Below are 5,742 nucleotides of genomic sequence, written 5' to 3'. Positions count from 1 at the left end.
TTCCGTTGCATCAAACTCTTAGGGAAAAGTTTACAAGGCCCTACACAAGCATCAGGAAAACATGGAACCAATACTATTGACAAATAGCAATTAACTCGATAATGGGATATGAACACAAGGGAGAAATAAAACTTGTTAAGTATGGATTGCCATGGACACCCAACATCAATCAAAGCCTCTTATTTGTGCCCCTCCTAGATAGTGGAAATAAAGGCCTCAAGGATGTTAATTTTTCATCAATAATTGTTCTATGGTGCAACTATCACTTCAACAATTTCCAATAGCATCCAAATTACAATTTTCAATTTTTCAATTCACCAACAAAAGTAGAGAAATATTAAATAGAACAATTATACAAAATGCACAATGAAAGATAGTTAAGAGACAAGAGACACAATATTTGGTCAGTGACCATGGAAAAAACCCCACACTGGGGAAAACCCTTTGCAATTCTTCTTTTATTAGACTGTCTTCAAATGTTCAGTAGATATAGTACAACGTCCAAGAGTCAAAGTCAATCTTTCACTAGCCAATATCCAATCAAGTAATATGCTATGCAATTTATCTAAAACAAATACAAGAGAGAGAGAGTCAACAAAAATCAACTCTTGTGAAAATCTGTCCAAGTTAATAGCAGCATTGTGTGCCCTAACCAGTCAAAGGTCAAAATAGTCCTCCAAGAACTCGGTCAAAGGTCTTCCAACTCGACCTCCTTAGCTGGTCAAACAGAAGTCAAAAAAATCCAAATATGAGCGGTCAAACATGGTAAATGCACTGATGAAGCGTACGGTGTAAGTCTGCAATAGGCTTGCGGTCAAAGTGCCTAGAATTCATCAGTTTTTTTCCCTCCAATGCGGCCTAGTCAAACAAAAAAATCCCAAACAAAATCGTAGTCAAAATCAGTCAAACAACCCCTAGTAAACGTTGGTCAACGCCCTGCAACAGATCTAAAATTCAGCCAAACAGAAAGAGACACATGTCCTTTGCACGTGTAAGAAATTCCTTCAATCCTTGAGTTGTATGAACCAATTAGATGAGGAGCGAGAAGAATGTGTTGTGTTGATGTGTGCAAAATGAGGAGGACTTGACTTGTACTTATATGCATTAGAGGAGGGCTTATTTGGCTTCTAGGTCGACCTGAAAAAATGTGCCTGTTACCCACCACCCGTGGGTGACACCCTTAGGAGAATTTTTTCTCCTAGATGGTCCTCAGTCAGCATCCAACAACCCCTTACAGCCACCAGATAGATTGATGTGCTACCATCTCCACCACCTGAGCCAGCCATATGCTCCCTTTCCCATAAGTTATGATCATATGTTTGAAGGTGGGCCTTCCAACCTCAAAGGTATGGATTTTTCATTATGTATTTGGGTATTTTTGTTTACTTACCATGGACACTTTTGTGCATGGATTAGTGGTGAGATTCAGCGGAAAGAGTGGGCTTAGTTTCTACTCTTGTATCTTATGTCTAATTCAATGGTTAGCCTTGTATCCTAGTCCCATGGGATCTCCTTTATTAGCTACTAGCTTTAGGGGTAGCACTACATGAGAAACCCCGATTTTGGTTGCATGGTCTCGTTCCCCGACACCACGTACATCTCTTCCCTTCGCTCATTATAACCTCATTCACCATATTTCCCATCCAGGTCCACATATATCCATTGGGCCCACATATAGTTAGCATCCCCCTCTGCTTGTCCACACCTTGATTCGGGCCTGGAATGATGCCCCAGAGGCTTATGCAGCTAAAAAGAAAAGAAAAAGAATAATGTGGCCACTCTCAACAAGAAATGTACCATAAAATGCAAAATATGGTCGGGACATACAAAACACGTGGGCAAAAGCTAAACATGAGCTCTACCCCTATTATTATGGCCACCACCTTGGTTCCTAGGGTCCCTCATATCAACCCCTTTCATCATTAAGGAGCCCATGATTTCCCCAACCCCTGGTGGGCAATGAACTACCCCACTTAAAGGGGTTATCTACTACTATATCTTACACATAATGCTCTCATCCCCTAGAGCCTCGAGCAGTTATGAAAGAAAAATCAATAAAAGGCAAAATGCATATGAAGAAGGGTGGAAAAACAAATGTTAGTGTAACTCATGTACCACTGTTGCTCCCTCCTACATTCATATACCCAAGTGTGGGCTTCCCTTATTATAGCTACCCTTGTACTGCAACATGTGGTTTGGAGCCTTCCCCTAACACCCTGCTTCATTCCATCATTATATCAAATTCCACTTGCCATTTGATGGATACACCATGGACATGTCACCCTCTTAGAGGTTGAAACCACCTAATAGGGTCCTTCGTTAAATTTATTCTTGAACTTGGAGGCACTTGTATGTTTTTGTTAGGCCCTTATACTACTAGTGTAACCCCTTATTGTTATTAGTACAACCCACTTATTATATTTATGTACCCATGTAGTGCCCATATTGTTACTATTGTGCCCCATAGAAGCCCATTATTGTTATTATTGTGCTCTTACATTATTATTGTTATGTCGAATTTGATTATGTTATGACCCCTTAAACTCCTATCTATAGAAAGGAGGTCTTTTCATTTGTATCATCCAAGAATTGTTCATTTATGTAATGTAAAGGAGGTTGCCCCCTCGAGGAGGCTGAATTCTAAAGCGTTGATCTATCTTTTCTATCTTTTCTTGAGCCGGTTTCATAACATTTGGTATCAGAGCTTTGGATTCTAGGGTTTCACTGCTCTAAATAGGTCATCGTGGCATTTTCGCTATAACTTTTTTTCTGCGACGTTTCAGAAGCTAAAAAAAAACCCATTTGAGAAGAAATCGCACTGAACCTCGGTTCTGAATTTCAGAGCTTTTCGCACTATATTTGCGGAGATATGATCTGAGGAAGTTGGTCTTTTTGCAGACTCCTAAATTACATTCCAAACAGGTGACTTGGGGAAAATCGTCATAACTTTCTCTCTGAGCATCAGATTGAAATTTCGTAAGAAGGTACAGAAAGAGGACGAACTGTAGTTTCTTGTAGATATTTTTCAGAGCAAAAGGTCGAAACAGTGACACGTGGCACTTCATACTAGTTCGCTCTTCTGGAAAGGGCTATAATCAGGTCATCTTGGGAGATTGTGCATAACTCTCTTGGAAAATCCAATTTGGATCAGACTAGAGGCATTAGAAAGAGGACACAGAGGGCTACTACAGGTCGCAATTTCAGAACTTAAAGATCCGAAAGTACAGAGTTACAGTCGTTTCAAGATCGAGCTCCTAAAATCAAGAAAAAGCAAGATGAGGAAGTTTGATGGCAAGGATCCCGTAAATTGGATACTTCAGATGGAGCAATATTTTGACCTACATGGTGTACCACTGTTACAAAAGGTATGTATTGCATCTTCATATTTAGAACCGGATCAATTTTTATGTTATGAAGGGCTTTTCTCTCGTAAAAAACTTGTTACGTGGTCAATCTTCACGGAGGAAATGATAGCACATTATGAGGATACAAAGAGTAACACCTTCTTTAGAGCAACACCACAAAAATTGGAAAGAGTAAAAGGGCTTTGTGACAAAGTGGAAAGCAACATTATGGAAACTAAGAAGCATACCCCTCACAACTATAAAGATGGAAGTGTTGTTTCTCCTAGCCTTCCACAACCTACAAGGGTTACACCACAACAATTGGAAGAAAAAAGAGAAAAAGGGCTTTGTTACAATTGTGATAGCAAATGCACTAATGGTCATAAGTGTGCTGAGAAGAAATTATTTTACATAGAATATGAAGAGGAGGAAGAAAATGATCAAGAAACATTAAAAGAAGAAGATATACGCCAGGACCCCACCCCAGAGAAAGAAGAAATGAACCAGACCATATCTTGTAAAGCATTGGCAAGAATTACCACTCCTCAAACTCTCAAGATAGAAGGACATATCAAGAAGAAAAAGGTGCAAGAAGTGAAAGATCACATCAAGAAAGAAGAAATGAATCCAACCATATCTTGTAATTCAGTGGTCGAAATTACCACTCCTCAAACTATCAAGATAGAAGGACATATCAAGAAAAAAAATGTTCAAGAAGTGAAAGATCACATCGAGCATCAAGAAATGAATCTGACCATATCTTGTAAAGGATTGGAAGAAATTACCACTCCTCAAACTCTAAAGATAGAAGGACATATCAAGAAGAAAAAGGTTCAAGTAGTGAAAGATCACATCAAGCATCAACAACAAGTTCTCCAAATTTTAAAAGATAACGCCACTTCAGTGAAAAATCAAACGAAACAACAGGTAGATCAACATCGTAGTGAAAAATGTTTGATGTAGGTGATTGGGTATTTTTATTGCTACATCTCAAGCAGGCTATTTATGAGAAGCAAATGTTGGCAATAATGCACTTAAAAAATGGCGACCTTACCGAATGGGAAGACTCTTCAAGGATGAGGATGTGGAAGCATTGTTTTGTGCTATTTCTGTTATCCAACCAGATTGGATAAACGAAGCAAGGGATGAATGGAAGAAGGACAAAGAAGTATGGCCACTTATTCAAAAGTTGCAAAAGATCCCAATTCAAACAATATTGCCAGAAATTGAAGAGGAAGGAAAAATCATCTTGGAACCTGGAGCAGTCACAGAAACAAGAAACCGACAGCTACGAAATCGATCAATTTCAGAGTATCTTATCAAGTGGAAGAACTTACCCGCTGAAGATTCCACATGGGCGGACAAGAATTTTATACAGAAGCATCAAGAACTAATCAAGAGTTGAAGACAAAGATTTTTGAAGGAGAGGGGCATGTTAGGCCCCTATACTACTAGTGTAACCCCTTATTGTTATTAGTACAACCCACTTATTATATTGATGTACCCATGTAGTGCCCATATTGTTACTATTGTGCCCCATAGAAGCCCACTATTGTTATTATTGTGCCTTTACATTATTATTGTTATGTCGGCTCTGATTATGTTATGACCCCTTAGACTCCTATATATAGAAAGGAGGTCTTTTCATTTGTATCATCCAAGAATTGTTCATTTATGTAATGTAAAGGAGGTTGCCCCCTCGAAGAGGCTGAATTCTAAGGCGTTGATCTATCTTTTCTATCTTTTCTTAAGCCGGTTTCATAACAGTTATAAAGCCCACTATGGAAGGGCATGCCACCATGAAGTGTCCACTAGGTTCCCTGATTTGTAAGCTCATTTACTCAATTGTATTAATTCTTGGTTGTACTGGAAGGTGAGGAGACACATTGGATCTTATACAAGATTGCAAGTGGGTCTTCATCATGGGTTTGGTCTCCCTATACGGGATCCAAGCCCTTCATAGGGTCATATTGGCATTTGTAGGGCGATCATTGAGAGCCATGCCTCTCCACCATAGCAGAGAGCATATTGCCACATCACGGGATCCTTCAGTTCCACCCATTGCTTGCTCGTGTTCCATTATTTTGACAATGATGATGCAATTGGACCACTTTTCCCAACCAGCGACACTCTTGCACCATGTTATCACTGGAAATTTCACCAAGGTGTGATGGTGAAAACTCTGAGGTAACATCTTAGCGTTGTTGTCGGGGAATGAAGGTGATATCATCCCTAGTTAGTACGACAAAGAAGCAGTTTTGATTGTTGATGGTGAACAACGGTCAGACATCAATCAAGTTGCACATCATTCACCTAGAAACTCCATTCTCAGCTGAATCTAGAGCTCAAAACTTTCATGACGACTCCACTAGCCAAAGACTCAGTTGTCTGAAGAACT

Source organism: Pinus tabuliformis, chromosome 4_1 (assembly GCF_031772625.1).
Source record: "Pinus tabuliformis cultivar Carrire ecotype Pingquan chromosome 4_1, CPIR1, whole genome shotgun sequence".
Taxonomy (NCBI): domain Eukaryota; kingdom Viridiplantae; phylum Streptophyta; class Pinopsida; order Pinales; family Pinaceae; genus Pinus; species Pinus tabuliformis.
This window is presented reverse-complemented; position numbering follows the sequence as displayed.